The sequence below is a fragment of the Lissotriton helveticus genome, chromosome 5_1 (genome assembly GCF_964261635.1).
Source record: "Lissotriton helveticus chromosome 5_1, aLisHel1.1, whole genome shotgun sequence".
Classification (NCBI taxonomy): Eukaryota; Metazoa; Chordata; class Amphibia; order Caudata; family Salamandridae; genus Lissotriton; species Lissotriton helveticus.
Window position 1 is genome coordinate 1721704692 of NC_136065.1, and position 25827 is coordinate 1721730518.

General features: G+C 44.9%; 1 protein-coding gene across 2 annotated transcripts in view; it reads left to right on the forward strand.

Annotated features, from left to right (window-relative positions):
• The window catches only part of LOC144753799 (nicotinamide N-methyltransferase-like), a 501337-nt gene that overhangs the window by 343011 nt on the left and 132499 nt on the right, over positions 1–25827 (forward strand). The window lies entirely within an intron of this gene.

Genomic DNA, 25827 nt, shown 5'->3' on the forward strand with positions numbered 1-25827 from the left:
TTTTTAGCCTCGTCAATATTCATTTGTTCAAATTATTTTTACATTTTGTTTGGCTTCCATTATTAGTAATTTGTGCCTCCTGTTGTTCTTCAACTTTCACTTGTGGCCACATTGCTTTTTCTTTCAACTTACGCTGCCTAGCTTCAATATCATCACTACAGTATTTTGCATATCTCAGAACTTCATCCACTGTACTGGACTGCCAACACATCATGTGGTGTTTTATCATTTCTCCTATTTCGGATATCAAACCAAACACACATCTATATACCAAATGATTCATATCCTTTTCACTTAGATTTTCATACCCACTATACTGTTTAAAAACTAAGAGTAATCCTTCATAATATGCATGTACAGTTTCTTTAGGTTCTTGGGTAGTTCTATCAATCTTTAACCAAATCAGTTTCCTTTGGTGGAATTTTGTTTTTCAAAAGGTAATAACTTGATCATATTTTCTCATTACTTCTGGAGCTGGAGCACCTGTGTTTGCATCTCTTGGATACTCTTGCTTTGGCCAATCAATTGTAATTTTACATTTGTCCATAAATCTGCGGGTACAACTATGTCACATAACCCATCTACATCTTCCCACAACACGTTTGATACCTTCACAAACCTGTCAACTTGTACCTTTCTACTGGTTTTTCGCTTAGTCTTGGAAAATCATTCGTAAATGACAATATTTATTTGCCTACTCCAAGGTACATGAACATATCATCCTCCTGGTATTTCTCTCATAGGGTATTCTTTTGCTACAATCAGTTCTTTCTCCCTAACAGGAAATGTTAACAAGCTTTTATTATTAGATTCTTCGTTCTTTTTTATCCATTTATTTCTTCATCGATCTTCATCTCCCCATTTCCTCAGCACTACAATTAATTCTTTTATTTGGGTCAGTGTCCCTGCAGTATTCATATTGTCGATATATTTTTCTGTGAAATCTAGTCTGTACGATTTTTGCAACATTTTTATCTTTGCAAACTCTATACCTAATTCATTTGCAAGTTCCTCCAATCTTTCATGAAGATTCGTAGATCTCCATGTTATACTTTTACTCCTGAAATTCAGCTCTTCCAGATCTATTTTTAAGTTAGCCACATCTAAAGCTTTAGGTTCTGTATCTTTTTGCTGTAATGTCCTAAACTAATCATTTCTTTCTTCAACGGATGGACCTACTGGAGTTTTAATTATGTCTAAATCAATTAAGCTTTTCTCTGGAGCAACAGTTGCTGATTCCGCTCCCACGGGAATACTATATATTGGACTCTGATTCATTGTCAAATTAGGTGGTGCTGACCTAACAGCATTCCTAGTTTCATTCAGATCTGGATAAATCTTTTCCCTAACTTGTTGCATGCTTGAATTTAAAGGAACAATCAACAAATTCTCATTTATTTTCTGATTTTCAAAAACTGGTATTACAGGACCTATCATTACAGGTACTGTCACAGCTTCTACATGTTTAGTTAATTCCTTAATTGTCTCTGCTAATTCTTTTGTTGGCTTCTCTAATTCTGACGTACTTGTTTTTTCAGCTTGTGGACATTCTGACCTTTCAAGACTATGTTTTTCTTCTAAATGCCTTTTTGGGCTTTCTACTATATCATTCTCCATTGGCGGTGCATTTGGACTTACCGCAACAGAAGTTGATTGATACGATGGAGGTCTTTTATTCAAAATGCTTTCCAACACCTCGTCCACTGTGTCAATCATTCCACACATACTCTTTTCTGAAACCTGATTATTTCTTTTCTCTGTACACTTTCTTCCAACAGTCTCATCCACTGTCCGTACCGGATACATTCCATCTCACATATCAGCCATTCTCCATCTTTTCATTCTACTCTCATGCGTAATTCCCCAATATCCTTTAAAAGTTCAGCGTCTGCCATCCATATTTCTAAACATTTCTTCCTCTTTAGCATGCATTTCATCTTCCCATTCCATTAAAGCCTCAAACGGAGTCGTTCTAGGTCTTGGTTCAAGTCTTATCATTTTCTCTCTCAAGTTTCTCAAAACAGCTGAATTAAAAGATCATGTTTCTGGAAATGCCAATACTCCATCATCTTTAGTGTACTTTGCCCAATTCCTCAAATCATATGCAAGTATGATAGCCATATTTCGTCATCATGTAAGACGCAGGAGTTTTGGGTGAAGGAAGCAATTTTCCCTCTCTTGTCTGTATTTTTCATCCTTTTTAAAGAAATTCTTTATCTTCTTAAACCATGAAGGTTTTTCCCTGTCCTCTTCATAATAATAATCAATTTTTATGAATTCTTTCTCAAACTACGATTGTTTACTTTCTTCCGATCTGTACCGCTATTCTCTGTCCAATCCCAGCGCGTCTCACACTAACGCACCAATCGGCACAATCTTCGTCACACAAATTCTAACCAATCCCAGCACATCTTCACACTAACGCACCAATTAAAACGTAAAATGTCACAGTCACATGGACCAATCCCAGTGCTACTCTTGTTACATCAGCTTCTACTCTTGCTTCTGCTGACCCCTCCTTTACAAAATTTATCGGCACAGTATATTTATACTTTATACAACTGAAATCAGTTAGTAACGACATAAAACATTTCCATTCGTCTGTTTCACTAAAACCAAAGATATAGTTTGTCCAAACTCACAAGAATTCTGTATTTCCAGTAGACAGCGCTTACCCGATAAAGTAGCACTTCCCTCTACCTTTCCCTTCTCGCACGCTTAGGGGAAAACCTATTACTCTCCTAGGGATAAGTTTTAGTCGGAATACCCAATTGATTCCTGTGCTTAAGGCCAAGATGTCATAGGTTGCCTTCACTATACATTCACCATTTTCACACGGAAAAGTCCCTAACTGTAACACACGACAATGTTACCACCTTGAAACCAGACTATGTAATGTGTGACTTCATTTGCCACACGTTCCTCTGCCTGCAGACAGAGTGACCAACTTCCTACATCCCAGAAGTTTCCAAATTCACATATAAAGTGATACAAACTCAACATTGAGGGCTAGATGTAGGTAATTCTATTTTACGACTCATAAATACCGAATTTTACCGATTCGGTATTTTTGAATCGGTAAAATAGAAGGTGGGAGATTTAGGTAAATTTGGTAATTGAATTACCGAATCTGTAAAAATCGGTATTTACCGAATCAGCAAATACCGATTCGGTATTGCTCATTGATTCCTATGGCCTTGAAGCCCATAGGAATCAATGGGCAATACCGAATCGGTATTTACCGATTCGGTAAATACCGATTTCAGCAAGGGTGCAGGGGGTGTCACTTTGACACCCTCTAGCATCCCGAATACAGGCATGTGTGCCATGTGGCACACAGACATGCCCTAAGGGCATGTCTGTCTGTCACATGGCATAGGTGTGCATGCACACATGTGCACGCACACCTGGATTCGGTATTTTACCACCCAATTGGATTGGGTGGTAAAATACCGAATCTGTAAGGCCTTTGGGACTCAGAATAGTCCCACCTACATCTAGAATTTACCGAATCGGTAAAAATACGGAATCGGTATTTTACCGATTCGGTAATTTTACAGAATCGGTAAAATTGGCCCCCTACATACCAATTCTTATATACCGGTCGGTAAAGGCCGAAATCGGCTGTTACCGACTGGTATTTGGGCTCCTACATCTGGCCCATAGTGTTAAAAGGTAAAACACCAATAATCAATAAATCTCTAAACTAACCCATAGAAACCAAAACTCTGCTACCAAGAAATCTGATCAAGCATGTCTCTCCTACAACCCTCAATATTTTCCTCACTAAACCCAGGAGCGATCACTTTACTCATCAGTGGGGCCCATAAAACTGCGATTCATATATTCTTTCACACTCACAGACATTCTCTCCTGAATTAGTGACAAAGAAGGGGAACTGCTGGCTAGCGGGGTACCTAAGCTCATATTATATGTATTATATACATTTATAGAAATTCTTTACACATGCTAATCCGTTACCTGGATAACCCTACACCATGGTACTCCACTATTTGATCAATACATCATCTAGTAGAAGTTAGTTGATGGAGACTAAGACCAGGTTCATCATAGTAAACCTTAGCATTCAATTTATCATACCATTTTAATAAAATAAATCACATATTGAGTTTACATTTTAATTTTGAATTTATCTACTTAATTTAAAGAAAACTGAACTTTAGTTTATTTAGAAAAGCAAGAATTAAGCATTTTATTTAGTACATTGTTAAAAGAAAATGAAATTTAGAAATCATATTACCAAATCCTGTTATAAGGAAATAACAGGGTTGCACGAGTTTCAATCTGCCTCTCAGTTCTCCTCAATGCCTCATTCCCAAAACAAAATCTCTGCATTCGATCATCTTCATTACTCCAAAATCAAAGTCCAAAATTATCTCAAAGTGTCTAACACCATAAAATAGTTCAGACCAACAGCATGTCGTGGTGCAAAATAAATCCAAGGAGCAAGTTCTTTTCACCCTTTCGAACAAGCTCTTTTATACCTTTTTTCTCTAGCTTTCTAACTTTAAATTGAAACTTTTAGGGTTCACAGTTCATTCTGATTGGTCCATTAGAGGGGTGGCTATAATCACCTCATTCGTTCCTCGCTCAAACCAGTTTTCCAAAATGCATATTCGTCCTCAACAGGTTCTCATGGTAGTCATCTTCCATTTATGCTTTTCATTCACTTTCTGTTACATGTTTAACAGTTCTCTTCCATTCAGTAATTCCATTCCCACAGTCTTAGATGCAAACATCCTTTGGCACGCTTCTGTGCCCTAGGCCAAGCTGACCTTGACGTCATTTTGCTCTGTGTACAAGTCATTCTGCTTACTCGGCTTTCAATTTATACGCAGGCGTAGAGGCTCTTTCTCTTAGGCCAATGTAAACGCCGCAGTCAGCAGCCACTTCCAACCACCAGGCCGCATGGGCCTCAATGAGAACTAGTGCGAAAACAAACACCACAGGCATTAAATTATAAATGATAGTTTTTCTGTTAACCTCCCACCATTCTAATATCCCTTATCAGTGATTACCTAGCAAAAGCATGACATATAGCTTTAATTTACTTACCAATTGCATTTATTTTTCTCTTGCCACGATAATTACATACTTTCTAATGAAGCAAAAACACATATGCTGTTTCTGTATTGTAGCATTATATTAATATGACTCGTACACAATTGTTAGTAGATTAATTTTGCAAATGGCAATCAGTTTCCCACGTGTAATATAAATGTCTAAGTGTGTTTTGTTGAATAGTTGTCATGCATCACACCATTAATTCAATTATTGTTATACAAAATCATTATCACAGGGGGTACACAACATTTTTGGCTCTCCCCTGCTCCATCAATTCCCCCTTTGGTGATTTTATCACCACACAATCATCCCACTAAATTTTCTACAAGAACTATCGTTGACAATTTCTGAATTTTGTTCGCAGTAAATGAAATACCCACTGCTGATATCAGTGCACCAAATATATCACCTACAATTTCTAGAAATGTTTCTCTTTTCCTACGTGTTAATGGTTTACCTATTTCATGAATTCCATTAGTACCTCTATCTACATGAAATATTTTAGGAAAGACCAAACCTACGTAGCAGGTCCGTACCAATGGTCTGGCAATCTATAATAAGCTATGTTAACCACAAATAAAATACAATCCAGGAAATACAGGATATTTTCCCCCTTAAAATTCTCCCAATAATGCTGGAAGGGTCTTTGCAATTACTTGCTCCCACAAAATAATTATCATGCGCTGTGTTGTCTCTTCGAATACAAAATTTTCCCTGTTGGGGGAAGATCTAATCCCAATGAAACATCAGTATCCCCTTTTACAAAATGTTCTTCATCAAAATACAATGTGGATGGTTTTCCTTTCATTCCATTTGACCTTGTCTTTTCATTTGCCACTTTTACTTTGGTAATTTTGAAATCAAAAATTCTTCTTCTGTGATCGTGTCTTTTCTCACTCACCAGAGTCACTTTGATTTTCTGGATTACTTTCAACTTCCGGTATGTCAGGTAAAGAAATATATACCCACTCAGGTGACTTATACTTTTGATTTGGTCTCCTTACCCTCTTGGGTCTTTGCAAAATGTCTTTATTCTTTTCCTTTTGACCTTCTTGGCTAGATATCTCATTTACTTGTTCTTGTAACACTCCATTTCTATTCATTAATTTGAATTTTAGTCTGCAGGCCAATTATCTCCCTTTTTTGGGCTTTTTAATCCCAGGTTCAATTGTTTCATGTTCAACCTTCCAAACCCTTATCCTTTCTTAAAGTTGTTTCTCCATCACTTTCATCAGACTCAGTTTCAGATTTGTCTTTACCTTTGCCTTTACTTCCTCGAATTTTGAATTTTATTGTTTCAAATTCAGCTTCTGAATCTTGTCCTTTTTCAGTCAATTCAGTTCTTTTGCAAGGAATCTCTTTATAACTGGTACTTGGAATCACATTCTCATTGTCAGTTACTTCCTTTTTTCCAGTTTCAAGATCAATATTCCTTTTCTCAGAACTTTCTATTTGTTTAGAATCTCCTCTTTTACCAGTTTTATTCTGTGCTTTTTCAGTGTCCAAACTGGTTTCTCCTTTTTCCCGATGTCGACTTACAGGTCGATCTTCAAGATCTGGAAATTCAATTATTTCAGTCTCTGCTTCTGATGCTGAACTTGTATCTGATATTTCCAGATTTCGCCTCACAGGTCGATCTTTCTTATCTGGAACTTTGTCAACTGCTTCCTCCGCATCAGAGTCTGAACTAGTCTCTTACTCTTGCAATTGTTGATTCTCAGGTACTGGTATTCGGATTGTGTGGCTGGCATGCACCCACTTTTTAACACCAGCACATTTCACTGCTGTTGTACTGACCAGAATCACCTGTCTCGGGTTATCCCATCGAGGGACCGAACAATTTCTCCTTCTATGTATTTTTATTCGGACCAAGTCTCCAGGACTTAACTCATTTGTTGGATGCTTCTCTTTAGTACATTCATCAGTTCCAACCTGGTGAAACACAGAATTGATTGTGTCAGACAGGCCTTTGCAGTAATCCAGCATGATATCATCACTTATAGTTAGCAGTTTGTTGACAGGTGCAAATGGTTGTCTCATTTCTCATCCCATCAGTATCTCATGTGGACTTAAACCAGTCTTTCTGTCTGGAATGCTTCTTAAGGTCATTAGAACAAGTGGCAAAGCAGTTACCAAACACATTTTTCCAAGTCTGTTTTTAATTGTTTCATTAACCTGCTCGACTACCCCAGAAGCCTCTGGTCTCTGGGCACAATGTAATTTCTGTTGAATATCCACTGCTTCACAAATCAATTGTATCAATTCATTTTGGAAATGGCTCCCTCTGTCTGATTCAATCATTACTGGAAATCCAAATCTCGGTATGACTTTCCTCAGTAAACGTTTTGCAACAGTCACTCCTTCATTCCTCCTTGTAGGGAAGGCCTCAACCCATCTTGAAAATAAGCAGATTATCACTAGGACGTACCTCAGCTTGTTGCATGGGGGCATCTCTATGAAGTCCAATTGCATTTGTGTGAAGGGACCACCCTCCCGTCCTATGGTTCCCAAACTCACAACTGGTTTTCTTCCTGAATTCAATTGTTGGCAAACCAAACAACATTGGCACAAGTTCTCAGCTATTATTCTGACCTTTGAATTGTACCAAGTTTGTTTGAGCATTCTCAGCATTGCATCTCTCCCTATGTGAGCTTGACCATGGTACATTTGGGCCATATTTGAAATCATGCTATCAGGCATAACTGGTCTTTCATCTTTGTAAACCCACATTTCATTTTCCTCTCTTTGTCTGCAACCTGATTTTATCCATCTATCTTTTTTCTCATCATCTGCCTCATCTTGAATTAGGTTCACTTCCTGCCGTGTCTCAACAATGTTAGTAAGCATTAAAGAACTTGAAACATGTTCCTTTTCTCTGTCGCGATTTATTGAAGCATTATTTCGGGCACAATATTGGGCAAGTGCTTCAGCAAATCTATTGCCTTCAGTTGCGTAATCATCTCCATTCTTATGTGCAGCACACTTCACCACTGCAATGCTCTTAGGCAGCTGTATCGCCTCAAGCAACATTTTCACAAACTCACCATTCCGTAGAGGTGATCCAGCAGAGGTCATATAACCTCTTTGAGACCACTGTTGCCCATAATCATGGACCACTCCGAATCCATATGACTATCAGTCACTATGGTAATTCGGACATGCTTTCCCAACTTGCATGCTCGAATGAAAGCAATCAATTCGCCTACTTGAGCAGAACGTATTCTTTTCAGACAAGATGCTTCCATGACATCTGCCACTGTACGTACAGCATATGCAGCACTCAAATTTCCTTCATCTGTTCTTAAACAAGAACCATCAACAAACAGCACATAAATGATTCTTCCAAAGGGTCATCTTTATTATCAGGTATTGGTTTGGTACAGTACTCAAGCACATCCAAACATTTGTGATCAATATCATCCTTCACTTCCACATCCAAACCATCAGGCAACAAGGTTGAAGGATTCACATTGACACATCTTGCAACAGTCACATTGTCTGTGCCCAAAATCACCTTTTCATACCTGGTATATTGGTCATATAGTGAGTTTGTGTATGCGTTAGGAGTATCTCCACTGAATGTGGCACATAGACCTTAACAGCATACCCCATCACAATTCCTTCACTCTGTTCAAGACACATACTTGTAGCTGCAACAGCTTTCAGACAACCAGGCAATGCTCTTGCTACTAGATTTAATACTGCTAAAAAATATGCAATGGGTCTCCTCATTCTTCCATGTCATTAAATCAGAACTGACACTGCACATCCCTCTCTCTCACTACAGTACAATTGAAATTCTTTTTATTAATCAGGCATGCCTAGTGCTGGTGCTTCATATAGACTGTTTTTCAATTGTTCAAACGCATCCATTTCTTTTTCATTCAGCACAATAGGATGTTTTACATCCCTTTTGTCAATCTTTGTAATAGTTTTGCAATTAGTGAAAATCCACTTATCCACTGACGACAGTTACCAACAATACCCAAAAACATTCTCACTTGTTTTTGTGTCTTCGGTGGACTCATCCCTAATTTTGATTCTTTCTGAGGTCACTTTTCTTACTCCCTTTCCTATCTTATGACCTAGGTATTGTACCTCTTGCTTGCACAACTGCAATTTTGATGGAGACACCTTATGCCCTCCTTCTGCTAAATGGTTCATCAACTCAATAGTATCTGAAATGCAATTTTCTTTTGTCTTTGATGCCACCAACAGGTCATCAATGTACTGAACCAATACTCGGGGGACGTTGTCTGCTGAGCAGTGGTTTTGCCTCTCTCTGAGTGAGCTCCGCAGGCTAGGTTAATAATCCTTAAGAAATCTGGATATATGGTGCTGTGGGAAGCCTGAACCCAACGTCCCTGCACCCCTGACCTGCAGCAGATTGTAGAGGTGGCCAGTTCCTGACCTGCGACGGCTCTTCAGAGGGGTGACGCAAGCGCCGACTGGACCCCGCACGGCCTCCATTTGTGGCTGAATGGGAGAGGCGGCAGTCTCTAAAATTGAGCCTAGGGATTTGCAGGCGTTGCGGGCCTGAAGCTGCCAGTGGCAGGGTGAGACACAGCTGCAGCCCCGACTGGCTCTGATCGGCACACGCAACAATGAGGAGCGGTGGAACGGCATCCGATCCGCAGGATGCCTGGCTCCTCTGCTGCTGAGAACCACTGTTGGCCATGCAGGCCGTAGGAGGTGTGGGAAGGCCCTGACTGCCATTATAGCACCCTCGCGCTGGGTAGGTGCGGGCCTCCAGACGGGATTGTAGGTGGTGCCCTGCCATCCCCCTGAGGTCAAATCCCTGTGAGATGCGCCTCAGGGGCTGATCGTCGAGGTTGGAGCATGCTGGGGGTGAGTGACATATGCTCTTCTGCACCGGATGCTGAGTGAAGGCCGCGGACAGAGAGAGCCATTTTTGCGGTGCTGGCCGCGGGCGGAGACTAAGCGCTGTGGAGATTCTGCTTGCTCCTGGGGGGTTCTCCTGTCGGGTGGGACTGGCGAGACATCTAGAGGTGTGGTGCATGGGGGACTCCCTAACGTTGGCAGCTTATACACCCTGATGCCCGGTTGAGTTGCTGGTGAGAGCTGTTGATTGTCAGAGTCGCGGGTAGCCCCGCGGGGGTCTTCTCGTGATGACGTGAACTGCCTTTCTTCTCCTGGCCACTTACCTGAGATCTTGTGCTGTGCTTGTGCGTGGTCTCCTGCTTTGGGCCGGTGCATCTGTAAAGCCCTTATTGACCACTGGAGTGGATTGGAGAGGGCCCTCTCCTGTTTGTCTTACACTGTGCGGGGTCTGGAGGTCTCCTGGTCTAACTGGCTACTGTCGGAGCTGAGGGCCCATTGGAGGTACTGGCACATGAATTGGCATAGTGGGATATTGTGACTCCATGGTGTGCTTGGGCTGTGTGGGGCTGTGCTGGAGGCCCCGTGTCACGCCACCTGGGCTGAGGGAATTGGTGGCTGAAAAACATCACAGTGTAATTGGAGTGGGGATCTCTGACCTACCTCTGGACTGTACTGGCTGGCGCCTGGTTGATTCATCATGGGCAATCCAGATGCCAAGCAACCCAAGCTTAATTCCGACAAACACTCCACACGCCAGAATGATCCGTCTTCAGGGCCACAATCAGAGGAACAGCAAGAGGAACACTCAGAGGATCAGGGGGAGGACCTGCGCAACCTCATGCTGGAAATGCGCTCTAGCGTTCGAAATATAGACTCAAAGCTGGACACCCTGACCACACAGCTGGACTCTGTGAAAGCCCAGGTCACTGTCCATGAAACTCGGCTAGACACCTTGGAGAACCGACAAACCGAATTGCACGAGTTTCAAGAGGAAACCAAAGAGCAATTGCTACAGATGGACAAGCCTAGAGAGAACTCCACTCAAAGAACGATGATTTGAAGGCGAGGTCCCGAAGGAATAACCTACGAATTCTCGGAATTATGGAGACGACTGTGATTGCCAAGATGGAAACCTATGTGGCGGACCTCCGACTTGCGTTGTTTGACCCTCAGCTGTCCCCTGTGTTTGTGGTGGAGAGGGTGCACAGGGCTTTGGGCCAGAAGCCTCCGGTGGGTGCGCCTCCGAGGCCGATCATGGCCAAACTGCTGTATTACCAAGACAGATACAACATCCTGTGGATGGGGAGAGAGAAGGGTCAACTGTCTCATCAAGGTAACTACTTATCATTATACCTGGACTTTACCCCTGCTTTTCAGGCGGCGAGGCGGCGAGGCGGGAGTTTTTACCGGCCAAACAAATTCATCTCCATGCGCAAATTCCCTACTCACTGCTTTACCCTGTCAAATTAAAAGTTTCTTACGATGGAACTGCGCACTATTTCACTGATGCAAAATCAGCCCAAAAATGTGCTAAACATATCAGAGGTAAGAAGGGTAAAGACACTCGTGGAGCAGCGGCATCGGGAACTGGACAACTTAGCGATAATTATTGACTGGTGTGCTAATATACTGGTCGCCTAAAATGCCTTTACACCATTTCGCGAAATGTATGATCACTTCTAATGAAGTTATCGTGGGTCTCGTAGCCCTTGCATTCTGTTTTATTTTTATTGTTTTTTAAGCTGGGTAGTTTGGGAATGTCGGGGAGGGCTGGTAACAGGCACTGCAGTATCCCAAGCCACTCTGTTTACTCAGGGGTGAATGCTGGTGTCACTACGCCCCCCATGGGAGATCTCCCTCATACTTTCTATAGATCGTTCTGCTTGTGTTGTTGGGGAGGGTTATTCCACAACCAGATTGGGGGGTTGGAGTGGGTGGCGGGTTGGGGTGGGGCTTGTTTGTTTGTTTTATGCCGGTATGAGAACTAGCAGCTGGTCAGAATGCATATGTTATGTTTTGATCTATGTGCAGACGGATTACCTCCTCCCCGTGGTTAAGTCTATCTCAGATGTACACACGCTAGATCATTGAATTTGCTAGCATGGAACATTAGAGGGTTAAACGATTGTCGAAAGGCCAGACTTGTACATGCTTATTTAACAAGACATAACATTGATGTTTGCTTGCTACAAGAGACGCACCTAAATGTTGTACAATCTCCGAGGCTGCGAAACCGCAGATGGGGGTGTGTATTTTATTTTAAAGGTTTTATATAGCGCTGGCTAGAACCGAAGGTATCTTTACATGAGCATCAGATCATAGTTGCAGATTACATCGTTACAAAGGTTACACAGTTATTAGAGCATGGCAACATAGTTACTTGTAAGGTCAAGATAAACAATAAGCACAAATACGTAAGGGGAAAAGCAGGCAAGGGGAAAGGTTCAGGGGAGGGGGAAGGAGCTGGGGAAGTAGACAGGTACTGAAGGCGGGAAAGAGAAGGGGAGGGTGAAGGACATCACATGGAAAGAGGAGGGGAAGGGCGACGGGGACACAAACCGGTAGACGAGTCAAAGCAACGTCCAAAGTCCAGTAAGCTGTGATCCCAGGGGAAGTGGTATCGCTTCCCTATCTCTGTTGCGGGAGGCTCCCTTTATGCAGTAGACTCTCTCAGAGGGGTCTCTGAGACTCCAATGCCTACATACTGGATCCTTCCACAAAAAGGGGAGAGGGAGTGCTTTGGCAAGGGGGGCCATACCATACCTCAGCTGTGTGTGGCTCCCTAGGTGCAGTGGACTCTCTCAGCGGGTATGCTGAGACTCCAGAGTATAAATATTGGATCTTTCCTCAACAAAGGGAGAAGGAGTGCTTAGTCAAAGGGTACAAAGGACAGGGGGCTAGGCAGACTAGCAGGCAAGGTGAGAGATTCAGGAGAGAGTGGGTAGGAGCTAGGAGCTGGGGAGGTAGACAAAGGGAGAAAGAATACTGAATGGGAACATATTTAATTAATGAGATATTATATAGCGCTGGCTAGACCCGATGGTATCAGAGCGCTTTACACGAGGGACAATAATGTTGCCAATTACATCAGTTAAAAATTACATAAGTATCAAGAAAAGAATTTAAAGAACATAGGAGACAAGGTGAATGGAGCAGGAAGGGTAAGGGGATAGGGTAAAGGGGTAGGAGGAAAACAGGACGTAAAGATGAGGGGATAATCTGCCCAAGGTCCGGCTGGGTAGGTGACGTCAGGGAGGGGGAGTCCACAACCCATCTCCTCTTTAGCTATATGGTATCTCTACCGGGCATCAGCCAAATCTCTAGGTCTCCAGTCTTGGGTAAGTTTCGCAGGTTCCAAGTCCAGAGGTGTAGGCAAGTTAGGAGATAGGTTCAAGGTCTGGCCAATGTCCAATTGTTGTCCCAGGGAAGGAAAACAACGTGTAGGGGACCAAAATAACAACGTACACACATCATCACACGCACAGACATGCACAATCACCCACCAATGAGAGCACACACTCTCCAATGCGCACTGATGTACACAGACAAGCACATAGCCAGAAACATCCAAGAACAGAAACACACATAAAATCCCATGCTCAATGCAAAAACACCCATATACATGCACACGCAAACACCATCACATGCACAGAAATGCACACTCACACACAAATGTGCTCACTCTCACAGACACACAGACAGGCACAAACACACATACAGAAACTATCAAGAACACAAGCACACATACAATCACATGCTCCACAACAAAAATACCCAAGGACGTACACCCAAATACATGCACACACACACACACCCTCACATGCACAGACATGCACAAGCACACAAGAAATGTGCACACACACTCTCATAAGCAAACAGAGGGCGCACATACAGAAACATCCACACGCAGAAGCATACATACAATCCCATGTTCTAATACAAAAACACTTGAAATAAATAAATGCACACACATCACACGCACAGACATAAGCACACAAACAGAAACATCTGCGCGCACAAACACAAGCACACATAGAATCCCATGCTCTAATACAAAAACACCCAAATACATGTCCACACTATCACACGCACAGACATGCACAAGCACACAGCAAATGTAAACATAGGCTTTCATACATGCACAGGCGCACACACAGGCGCACACACACACGTGCGTCCACACACACACACCCTCATACACCACAGACGCCCACACAAAAGCACTCCCATGACACATTTCTACAGGACTGCCGCAGCATTGATGGCACACCAAGGCAGAGTCAGAGATACCGATGTCCTGGGGGCAGCTTGGTGTAATGGAGCCTATCCCTCCTCTCAGCCGCCATCTTAGGGTCAGGCACTTAATGGTGCACGATCGCGGTCAGGCTAAGAACATAATGGCAACAAACATTGTCTTGCAAAAATGCGGGGGAAAAGGCCGGTAAGAGCCTTACAGAATGGACGCTGTACCTTATGGGCAGGTTGGATTGAGTCTCTCTTCATCTGCCGCTTTGCAGGGTGAGGAGGCAAAGGGCCTTTTACCGGGGAGGTCACACAAGGCGTGGAAGACACCCCACCGCCCCAAGCATACCAGGTGGGAAGAGCCGGGTATTTATTTAGTTTGCTGTGCGGGCCAGGTTTTATGTCAGGTGCACCTTATGTCCCTTCATATGCTGCTTGCAAGGAACAAATAAGGAGGGGGCGGCTATGTATCCATGCCCTCTGGTGAGACCTGTAACCTCTTGTTTCACACTGTGTAGGGTGTCTTACCCGGGTGGGTGCTTAGGTGCGCCTTCGCTTTAGTGTCACTGCAGGTGACCTCCTCCACAGACGTCACAGCACAAGTCTGGTTCTGAGACTCTTCATACACATTCTACGGCAGCCATCTTATAATTAATGTTGCTTTGCTTTAAGTCATGGTGTGGCTTACCCGGTGTTGCTCTGAGGCTGCAGCGACTTTCCGCTTGTGATTTGTGGGCCTCCTTCTCAGCATGCTTCTCATCCCAGCGCGGATCCATATATGCACTTGCCTCTATGTGTCCTTGAGATTCTGGAGGGAAGGGAGGTTGGGCGATGGGCTCACTGCAGCAGTTATTGTTCACCCTCCGCTGCTACTGGTAGCTCTTGGTTTTCGCCTGTTCCGTCTATCTTAGTCACTTTCGATGGGGTCTGACTCCGGGGCACTGTGCACGCTCAGGCAGGAACGTGCTCTGAGATTCTGGTAGCCGCCACCTTAGGGTCAGGCATGTTTTGTTTTTCTCGTTGTACCCTTGTCAGAGGGAGGCTTGCACTTAATTTTGCTGACCTGTTTGTCGTGGCATGAGGCTTCTGCTCCGTGGTCTGCACCTTCCTTTGCGAGTGCCAGATTCAATCCCCCACTATCTATTTCTGGCCAGGAGGAAGGGAATGAGGTAGTCAGCTCGGCTCGGTACGACCTCCTTGCTCACACTTACGTTGTTTCTGGGTGATTCGCTGTTTGCCCATGCATCGGATCACACCTCGCATACCCGGATGCTAATGCAGGGGTCAGTGATTGATCCTTAGTTTTTACTGCTCGAGAACGAACTCCGGGTATCAGCGGTCGCCATTTAGTTATCCCCGAGCCAGTGCCCATTACTGTGCTCTGCGCTGTGTGGGCGCGAGCGTCAACATTCGCTGCCGTAGCATTTTTTCATTTTTGTTACATGGTACACTGCACAGGACTTTGAAGCACTTGCCTGATTAGCCCCGGTACTTTGCTGCGATCCGGTTTGGTTACCCCCGCAGATCACGGCTGCACCGCCCAGGAGACTCCTCCGCAGTCCGAGCCCGCCATCTTGTAAGAGTTTAAGGCGCGTTGTTTTCTGTGTGGGGGTAATGGTTTGCGGGGGGTGTCCAGCCTTCGTCCATCAGCAGACCATGTATGGATGAGTGCCGCAATTGTTTCGTGGTACATTTCCAGCCTTATATTGAAAGGCACGCAGTGTGAAGCTCCTCACCAGCTCCGTCTGTGTTATACATAGTGAGCCGCCATCTTAGGGTCGCTAGTCAGATTCTTTGTGTCTTCCCTTCACCGATAGTTTTCTCTTTGCTGCAACCTCCGCTGGCAATTTTAATCTCTCCTAGCTGCTGCTGGAACAATCCGACATCGTAGGCAATGTTTTCCTTCCGTCATATTGCCCGTAGAAGTACTTTACAGATGAATAATGTCCCCGACCGGTGAAGCAGCCTCAGGAAGCAGCCGCTTCCTTCAGCCATATATTCTAATTATGCTAGAGAGGTGACTATTTTGATTTGGCAGGGGTTGAACTGGCAGGAGAGGGAGGTACATGGGGACCCTGAGGGCTGATATGTAATTGTATATGGGGTGCTGGAGGGATTGCCCCTGGTGATTGCTGCCATTTTTTGGCCCCAAAATTGACTCCCCTGACTTTTTCTGCGACGTATGGGCTCGAATTAAGATGACAGGATGTGACACTGTGTTGTGGGGTGGAGATTATAATTTCATACTAGACGATGCCATTGACAGGAGTGGAACGGCTAGGGCCTTACATCCGGCCACAAGCGCCACTTTGCAGTCCATAGTTACAAATGTAAATGTAAATGTCATGGTACTTATAGAGCGCACTGTCACCAGACGGTCACCTTGCGGTGTCGCCTATGCGGTTTCCTGGCGCTGATACTCATACCGCTGTGGAACCCCTCCTGGCTTTCCCTGTGAAGTGTCCACTCCTGGGCACCCCCAGGGTGAAGCCAGGCATCCTTAGCGCTGTTGGGGCCGGTGTGGAGGCTAAGCAAGCTATTGCCCAGAGTTGCAGCGTGGGGCCCGTGATTAGAATAGGCACCGAGGCGAGAATTAACAGGTCCGAGGAAATTGAGCCCGAGACCCCGCCGAGGCGGGAATCGAACCCTGGTCCCTGGCCAGAACTCTGCATCAGGGTCTGCCGCTCTAACCATTGAGCCACACTCCTCCACACAGAAGGAAACTTAGTTGACATTTGCCGCAATAGACACCCATTGTGACAGGAAGGCACATGTATATCAGACCATCATAATGCGTGGTCTTGTTTGAATTACTAGGGATGCCGCAGCGTGGACCGTGGATATTTCACATCTACCCCGCACACTGTCCGACCATGCACCATGTCGGTTGCAGCTATTTCTCCTGGGATCCCTGCCCCGTGCGTTCACCTGGAGACTCCCACCACACGCATTACTAGACGAGGCCTTTAAGGAGGAGATAAGAGGTGATATAGTGGATTAATTAGCGAACAATGAAGGCTCTGTTGCTACTGAAGCTTTGCTTTGGGAGGCCTTTAAGGCGGTGGTCAGGGGCCAATGCATTGTGCGACAGGCGGGAATATTAAAGGCGATTCGTGGTACACTGGCCTTCTTAGAAGCCAAGATGAAAGCACTGGAGGGCGCGTTTTATTCCATAAACGATCCCTATACCGCGCTAACACTAAAATTGCTACTATTAGAGTATGCAGAAGAGGCACAGCGTGAAGCGAATTCCTTAGGCAAATATGCGGAGGCTCGCAGAGAAGGCGAGGGGGACAGGCCGAGACGCACACTGGCTGGTATGATTAGACCATCTAGATCAGCTTCCTTTGTCCAAGAAGTGTGCTGCACGCAGGGAGACATGGTTAGTGGTCAGGAGGGGGTTTCCGGTGAGTTTTTTGCGATTTACTCCCGCTTGTACGTGACTACACAGGGGACTTGCACTGAAGAACTTAAGGTATTTCTTGACACACTGGCGCTGGCTTGGTTCAAAGAAACCCATAGGGTGTACATGAACCTTCTTTTACAGTGGAAGATGTTGTTCAAGTTATTAAAAGCCTACCCCTGGGGAAGGCTCCACGCCTTGATGGCCTCACTATGGCCCTTTATAAGGCATATGTTGAAGAATTGCTGGCAGTCTATGAAGAGGCATTGGAAGAGGGGGTGTTACCACAGACCATGAGAGAGGCAACGATTCTAACACTCCATAAACCTGGGAAACCTGAGGAGGAACTGGACTCATATCGCCCCCTTTCCATGATAAATGTGGACATCGAGATATTGGCGAAACTGTTTGCCAATAGATTATGGCCACTCCTGACAATAATTGCACTGCTAGACCAATCCGGATTTATTCCAGGAAGATCTACATCTCACAATTTACGGACCATTTTTTCGGTGCTACATTATCTACATCCTAGCGAGAAGACCTCAGTGGTCTTTCTTGACACAACAAAAGCGTTCAATACTTTTGAATGGTCCTATCTCTTTTCCATTCTAGGATGTATGGGGTTTAGCCACATTAAACTGCTGTACTCCGCGCCTATGGCGCGCATGCAGGTGAATTGCCTAATGTCCGATCCATTTTCGATATCGCGTGGCACCAGACAGGGATGCCCGCTGTCCCCTCTACTCTTTGCTATTGCTATGGAACCTTTGGCTGCCCGTGTCCGTCAACATCATACTGCACGAGGCATAGGCTTCAGCTCTCGTAGTCTGCTTATCTCATTGTACGCGGACGATATCACGCTTTACATAATGAACCCAGAGGAGAATTTAGATCCATTGCTGAGAGAGTTTATACGGTTTGGTGGGCTTTCGCGTGTCTTTATGAACTGGACCAAGTTTGTGGTTTTTTGGCTGACTGATTACACTCCCCCTGTGGTGTCGGAATTCCCTTTGCGCTGGGAAACTGATGAAGTTAAATACTTGGGGATATGGATCAGCTGAGACACGCAGGAAGTGTGGTGGCTAAATTATGGTCATTCAATGACATGGCTAGAAGATAAGGTATTGGTATGGGCTAATTTTCCGCTATTATTGGCCGGTAGGATATCACTAGCTAAGATGGTTATCCTGCCAAAGTTCCTGTATCTTTTTGTAAATATCTCAGTCCCCCTCACTAAACACCCTAAAATCTCACCTAATTATGCTAGCATGGGCCGGGAAACAGGTCAGGGCCTCATGGAATTTATTGACTCTTCCTCTGCTACTGGGGGGGTTGGGAGCCCCAGATATGCATTTATATGCAATGTGTGCAAAGGCACACTTTTTACATTATTGCGTGCATCCGACCCCCTTTCAACCGCATGTGGCAGTCGACACTGATGCTATGGCCCCAATTCTGTTGAAGGTCGCACTAACTCAGAAGCCACGTCGACCCTGGGGTGATGTAGACTCAGCTGGGACCTTGTGCTGGGCATGGGATGAGTTGCGTAAAAGGGTCGGAACCCCGTTGTTGTTCACCCCCTCCATTTCCCTCTCACAGAATCCAATGATGCCCTGCATACGGGATACTTTGAGTAAGTCACTTGCCCAGAAAATGAAGCTCCATACGTTCGAGGACTTATATCCTGAAGACGAATTCAGGCTCCCTCCTGAGGAGTCTGAGGGACAGGTGGTGCCATTTACTGAACTTTGCCTGTATCATAGAATTTGCACGGTGTGTCGCTCACTTGGGGAGGACTTCCTAAAAGCGCCGCCGACATTACATGCATTAGAAAATGTGCTAAAGTTCCCGTCCCCACACAAGCTGGTCACGCGTCTCTATACTCGCATGCAGGACACCGCCCCGATACTGATACCACCCTCTCTTAAGCATTGGAATGAAGAGCTTGATCCACAGCTGTCTGACGCACAGTGGGACTACTGCTGTGGCAGCTCTTGGAGCTTTCTCTGAATTATAAGCTAAGGCTGATTCACTTTAAGTATCTGCATAGATACTATAGAACGCTGGTCAGTCTGCATCGGATGATCCTGCCAGCTGACAGCGACTGCTGGAGATGTGGATATGCCCTGGCCACTTTTCTGCATGTGGCATGGCACTGTCCCAGACTTGCGGACTTCTGGGTGAAGGTTTTTGAGTCCATAAACAGAATGTTGGGGGTGTGGCTAGAGCCGTCCCCCATCCTAGACATATTGGAATAGGTAAGAGACACACCGCCCAAGCTGCGCAAGCTACATGCTGTCCTTCCCTTGTTTGCGAATCGCCAGGTCGCAGTACACTGGGGTAGAAGACGAGTGCCTCTTTTAATGACTGGGTTAGGGACATTGCATATGGGCACACACAATTCACTACTTTCTGGGAATTGTTGACACCCACCTCTAGACCACGAAATATTTGGGAGCCGTTCATCGCTTGGAATGCTAGGAATCAAATGGCAGTTGAAGAGCTGGTGGTGGGAAGTTCACAGAGCTCCTTGTAGGTCTGCTGTCTGTATATACCCCATTCATGTGATGCCAAAGCATGCAGGGGAGGCTGCATTTGGAGCATTGTTTGGGCAGGCGGATGTATTGCTGGTTTTATTGAAGCGAAGAACACCGTTAAAGCAAACATGTATTGAAATGCAACTATGACTGATTGCTCATTTTGATGCTTTGTACCAGATTGGTTAGCTGAAATGTACCGACATTTTTTGTTGAAAAATCAATAAAGAACATTTTAAAAAACTTACTGATTTTTGTGGCATGTTTAACCTTTCTAATGACTTTTTTAGCATCTGATGAAAAATTGAAGGACTTTCAGTATACCCTTGAGGAATTCGGCACCATGCCAAAATTTGCTCTCCAAACTGAAATGCAAAAATAGGCTGGATTTCTGGATGTAATGGAACTGTAAAGAATGCATTGGATAAATCAATAACAGTATACCATCCTGCATCATGTGGAATCGGATATAATATCACTGCTGGATTTGGCACAATTTCACAACATGGAACAACTATTTTGTTTACCTTTCTCAAATCCTGCATGATTCTAAATGTTCCATTTGGCTTTTTCAGTCCTAGATTTGGTGAACTACATGGACTGCTCCTGATTTCTCTCAGAATTCCATGTTCAATCATTTTGTTAATCACTGGAGTTACCCCTTCAATTATTTCTGGTGTCAATTTATATTGTGGAATATTTGGATATACATCATCTTCTTCTATAGTGACTTTTACAGGACTTACTCCTTTCATTAGCCCTACTTCTTCTCCTGTGAAATCCCACACTTCTTCATTAACTGAACTTTAATTTATTTAGAAAAGCAAGAATTAAGCATTTTATTTAAGACATTGTTAAAAGAAAATGAAATTTAGAAATCATATTACCAAATCCTGTTATAAGGAAATAGCAGGGTTACATGCGTACTTGCCTCTCTATTCTCCTCAACGCCTCTTTCCCAAAATAAAATCTCTGCATTCGATCATCTTCATTGCTCCAAAATTAAAGTCCAAAATTATCTCAAAGTGTCTAACACCATAAAATAGTTCAGACCGACAGCATTTCGTGGTGCAAAATAAATCCAAGGAGAAAGCTCTTTTCACCCTTTCGAACAAGCTCTTTTATACCCTTTTTCTCTAACTATCTAACTTTAACTTGACACTTTTAGGGCCACAGTACATTCTGATTGGTCCATTAGTGTGGTGGCTATAATCACCTCATCCGTTCCTCACTCAAACCAGTTTTCTAAAATGCATATTCATCCTCAACAGGTTCTCATGGTAGTCATCTTCCGTTTATGCTTGTTATTCACTTTTTGTTACATGTTTAACAGTTCTCTTCCATTCAGTGGTTCTGTTCCCACAGTCTTAGATGCAAACATCCTTTGGCACGCTTCCGTGCCCTAGGCCAAGCTGACCTTGACATCAGTTCGCCCTGTGTACCAGTCATTCTCCTTACTCCGCTTTTTTTTTATGCGCAGGCATAGAGGCTCTTTCTCCTAGGCCAATGTCAACACCATAGTCAGCAGCCATTTTCAACAACCAGGCTGCATAGGCCTCAATGAGAACTAGTGCGAAAACAAACACCACAGACATTATAATTATAATTATAGTTTTTCTGTTAATCTCCCACCATTCTAATATCCCTTATTAGTGATTACCTAGCAAAAGTGTGACATATAGCTTTATTTTACTTACCAGTGCATTTATTTTTCTCTTGCCACGATAATTACATACTTTCTAATGAAGCAAAAACACACATGCTGTTTCTGTATTGTAGCATTATATTAATATGACTTGTTCCCAATTGTTAGTAGATTCATTTTGCAAATGGCAATTAGTTTCCCACGTGTAATATAAATGTCTAAGTGCGTTTTGTTGAGTAGTTTTCATGCATCACACCATTAATTCAATTATTGTTATACAAAATCAATATCACAGGAGGTACACAAACATTTTTGTTTCTCCCCTGCTCCATCACCAACACAACTACCATCCATCACACTCCCAACAAGTGTGACAATTTAGACTATTTGAGGCCCCCACAGCTCTAAGAATGGCTTGGGAGAAGGTTTTGGTTAATTTTAATGTATATTGAATTAATAAACTACCGCTGTTCTGCTTATATTTAAATTACACAAACAGCACCACCATGTGGCAACTGTCATAAGAGCTGGTGTTCCTAATTAAGTGCCAGTGCCTAGCATGGAAACCACAGGTTAAAATTAAGCACTGACTGATTCCCAGGATCCCGGCGAGTCTTCAGAAGGAGCCAGTGGAAGTCCTCCTGGTTCTTCCTTTTCAGACAACGAGACCATGACTTCCCATCGTAGGACATCTGCAGGTAGAGCAGGAGTGGATTCTGCACTCCCTCCTTCTCTCATGTGATATCCTCTCCCACTTCCAGACACCCTAGTACATTTAAGACTATTGGTCTGAAGGGTGAAAGGGAAGAATTAATGTAGAATATTATATCCCTCTCTGTCTCCACCTCCCTACCGGCTTCTGAAAGGTTTTCCACCGATAATGTTTTGGTCTCCATTGAGCTTCCTTTGCTGTATAGTGCAGAGTTACATTCTTTTTCCCTAACGCTACGGACACTCCTAATGTCCCTCAATGTTTATAAGAGGAGTTTTACAAGGGCTTGTCAGCTGCTATGCTCAGATTGCAGTGGTCAGTATAAGGGCATTTAGATCATCTTGGAATGAGTTTTCTTCTATGGAACCTCTAATATCAAGGTTAGTTAGAGGTGTGAAATCTTGAGACCTAAGGCTCGTAATCCCTACTTAGCTTGGGATTTACCCCTATTGTGTCCTTCAGATGCCTCCCTTCTAGCCCCCTGATACTATTTCCTCACTCTGAAGATCTTTTTCATTGTGGATTTTACCACAGCTAGACCTTTGGAGGAGATGGGTGCTATATCAGCATCCTCAATCAAAGATATTTAGAAATCATAATATACTCTCTCTAAAGCACAAATACAGTCTTAAAATCAATGCAGGCTTCCATAGCCATCAGCAGGCTGTTCTTCCTGCTGTACAACATGACAAAGACTACCTGGGGGATGTGGCCAATAGCTGAAGATGGTGGATGCCTAGGAATGTAGCTCCCGGGCCTAAGCCACTTACCCTTTCTAAATCCCCGATATTCCTAGCGAACCAACCTAACCCTTACCTCCGATTGCACTGGTGGACCGGCCACGGACTTCTACTGGCTACCGCTCGCACCTGACCAGAGGCGTGGCAGTGAATTGGTCTTGGCTGATGCTGGGCCAACAAGGGTGAGGCCACTACTGGCACCTTATTGAAGCAGTTGTGGAGGGATCTACTGTGCTCGCCAGGGCTACTCACACCTGGATCGAGTATCCTGCCACTGGCTGTGCTGCAGACCCCAGGAGCTGACCTCTACTGCCTGCCAGGCCCCTGCAACCGTGAAAGGCAATGCCTGAGGTTGCCCGGCGGTTTGGCTGGGGAGGTGAGGCCGGCCTGCTGACGCCTTGCTGAAGCAGCTGTGAGGGGATCTGCTGGGCCCTCTGGGACTCTCTGGTAACTAGGGTATGCTATCTGCCGTTTGTTGTCCATGATCCATGATCATGAGAGCCACTTCTTTGATGACCCTAAGGTGGCATGGCCCTGGATTGAGGCCATTTTCCCAGATCTCACAATCCTGGAGGACCACAGACGACCTCCTATGTGCAACCCAATTCAAACAATGCCGCATGACACACTCACATTGCAATGGTGAGTCTCTGACCACCCCAGTACAGATGTTGGCGGTTGGACGAGTGGAGCTCCAGACAATAGCCATGTTGCAGGACCCCAGATGAGGATGGTACATCATTAGATGGCGCGGCATACACAGACTCTGACAGCAGCCTTGCAGTCCTCCCATTGATAACCCCACAAATGGTTAAAGAGATGTTGGGCTGACACAGTCCCCTCACCACAGTTTGCATTACCAGAAGAATGGACTCTTATATAGCACCTGACTATCCCCTAAGCATATGACTACATGAGGCACCCTGTAGGAGAGTAGGGTCTGCTATCCTATGGTCACCCCAAATGTTTGCTTTTTGCTTCACTGGTTTATGACTTAATGTGGCTGTGGGCCTGCTAATCAGACCCACAGCCTGCTGTTCTCTCTCTAAATGAATGCCAAGGCACATTAGGTGCATTACGAAATTGGAACTGGTTCACCTTATTGGCCCCTGTAACAGTGTACCCCAGGTACCCAGGGCATAGGTGCTTCCAAGGCCTACCAGGGGCTGCAGCACGTATTGTGCCACCCCTGGCCTGGCCTCCATATTTGACACAACTGGCTGATCACTCAGCTGGGGTAAGTCAGTGTAACCACCCCTTACTTAGGTGTAGTGTGCCTATGCCTAACCTAAAATGGACACATATGTTCCTATCAGCCACTCCTGGAAGGCCTCATCAATCCTGGAGGCAGAGTGCTTGGAAATATGTGGGATGGTGCTCTGGCATGAGCTGAGCCTGTCTGCAGCTTTCGAAACCATGTACTTTAGCGGTTTCATGATACTGCCATACCATATACTCTTAAGTGCATTATGAACCTCGCGGTTAAATGCTATCTTTGGTTTGGCTTTATCAAAACATGTCGAGTAAGGTGTCATACGAATTGGAATACTACCCCCTCGCCAGTTCTGGCGACGGGGGTAGCATTCCACCCTTCTAGAGGGATACGACATGTACCTAACCTGAACCCCGGTTAAAGTTAAACAGAGCCTCAGCATCACAAAATGGATGCTGCCACCACAGACACAAGTCTGACCTCCTGCTGCTGGGAGTCCTTCCAGCGAGGGCAGCTTGGACAAAGGGTTTCCTGCCTTGGGAGGTGCTAGCACCACCCCAGACAGGATTTTGTGTATTGGGTAGGACAGGGCTGAATAGAATCAGACATGCCTGGGCACACAAGGTGTCCCTGTGCATATGCCAGTTCAAACCGGTGCTGGGGCTCTCCAGCCCCAGTCTTGGCACGAAGCTGGACAAAGGAAAGGGGGTGTAACCACCCCCCTTCCTGGTCCCACCCAGAGAAGGGACCTAGCAGGTAATCCGGCCCCTAGATTTGGAATAAGAGTAGGAGCTGTGTCCCAAGACTTCAGATCATCCTGAACTCTACTTGAAACTAAGAAGAAGACTGGACTTCGACATTCTGCTGCACAGAAGACTGAAGAGAATCTCCCTTGTGGCCAAGGAGTGACCACCCTGTGAATACAGGCACCAACCAGCAACTTGACGTCTGCTTTGCCGCCACCTCCCACCGGAGCCCGAGCCCAGAGCCTGACAAGACCCAGACTTCCAGACATCTCAGAGCCCGATCCACAGTCCCTGAAAAGAAGAGACCCGTGGAGGCACCGAGAGACGTGGGACCGGACATCTTGGAAGACCCCCAAAGAGCTGACTGCGCAGCACCCGAGGCACCCTCAATGCTGTGCTTTGGGGTTTGAGAAGCCCCGACACCGAGCAGCATTTGCACAGAAGATCAGCCCCCCAGCATCTCCACGATCTGCGTGGGGCCCTTTTGCACTTTGCCACTCGACGCGCCATCCCGGTCACTTGCCACGAGGCTAGTGGCCATCTTGGCGACGAAAACTACAATTTGCAATGCTGGTCTGGTTGCTCCAGACTGGCCCTTGCTCCCCTGAAAAGGAGCACTCGCTCTGACCTTGCTGGTCCGAGTGTTAAGCTTTTTCCAC